The 1390-nt window shown below is 34.8% G+C and overlaps 1 non-coding gene across 1 annotated transcript; it reads left to right on the top strand.

Moving 5' to 3' along the window:
- The first annotated feature begins 880 nt into the window (after positions 1-880).
- Positions 881-953, top strand: Trnak-uuu. The gene has a single exon. It is a non-coding gene; the product is annotated as a tRNA-Lys (tRNA).
- The last annotated feature ends 437 nt before the right edge of the window (positions 954-1390 follow it).

The raw sequence follows: 1390 nt of genomic DNA, 5'->3' as shown, positions 1-1390 counted from the left end.
TAGATTTTCATGAAATTTGACAGGTATTTCCTTTTTAAATTATTGCGCGTCGACGTATATGCAAGGTTTTTGGAAATTTTGCATTTCAAGGATAATATAAAAGGGAGAAGAGCCTCCTTCATACGCCAATATTACTGTAAAAATCAGACTATAGAATTATTCATCATAAATCAGCTGTCTAGTGGACTATATACTATCCGTTCAAAAACATCAAACATCTTGAAAATGTATCTTTCCATCAACGTTGTAGACATTTGCAGCCAGACCTGATAACAGCGCTCACACTCACATTCCGGACGACACGTCACGGTACGATAGGACAGAAAGCTCTATGTTTATTTAGGATTTTCTCTAGACATTTTTAATTGATAAATATTTATTAATTTTTGAGAAAACATAACAACAGGTCAATGTAACTCACTGAGCGCGAGGTCCACTGTTCACAGAACTACTAGTATATTCTCAATCACTCTTATCCTTTGTTTTTGATTCTACAAACCTTAAGTTCTTTTCCAGAAATTTCTATCTGCTACGAAAATTGTGTACCGGTAGCCTTGCAGTTTCTCTCCAGAAAGTTCTATCTGACAAAGATGATCTCAACTCTGATTAGATTCTTGTTCCTCATAACAATACAAAAATAGGAGAGCCCCTTCTTTATAATCAATTGGCAGAAGCAGTCTTCTCTTCCCACTAATATTCTTTCTATCTCTTTTCTTTCATTACATTTTCTCCCATTTTTTCTATCATTTTATTCATAGTTTTTCGTGTTCTCTTCGTTTCAACCTTCGAATTCTCATCCTCCCAATTTATTCTCCTACCCTTTCACTCGTTCTCTACTCCACTCCTCTCATTCTTCATTAATCTCTCCACATGACACTGAGCCCGGATAGCTCAGTCGGTAGAGCATTAGGCTTTTAACCTAAGGGTCCAGGGTTCAAGTCCCTGTTCGGGCGATGTTTTTTTTTGGTAGAGAGTTAGTGGGGAGGATATTTTGAATATTCTTTCCGAAGAATGGACATTGATAAGTCCAAAGCTCCGCCAATTCATGTAGATTATCTATAGTTGTTATATTACAAATTGCTTTTTCATATCATATACAGTTCAACAATTATTTTCTTAGTCCATATTATGTAAATTCATCTATAATTTTGCTGTATTGTAAGCTATATTACAGCTATATTAAGCTATATTACGAGCCAGTATATATTGTAATCTACATAAATAAAGTACTCAATCAATCAATCAATCAATCTCGCTGGTAGAGAGTTAGTGGGGAGGATATTTTTAATATTGTTTCCGAAGAATGGACATTGGTATGTCCAAAGCTCCGCCAATTTATGTAGATGCATTACAATATCATCTTTAGCTATTACCAATTGCTTTTTCCATA

The sequence above is a fragment of the Nilaparvata lugens genome, unplaced genomic scaffold (assembly GCF_014356525.2).
Source record: "Nilaparvata lugens isolate BPH unplaced genomic scaffold, ASM1435652v1 scaffold6703, whole genome shotgun sequence".
Lineage (NCBI taxonomy): Eukaryota > Metazoa > Arthropoda > Insecta > Hemiptera > Delphacidae > Nilaparvata > Nilaparvata lugens.
Note: the sequence above shows the minus strand (reverse complement) of the source record. Positions and strands in the feature narration are given on the sequence as shown.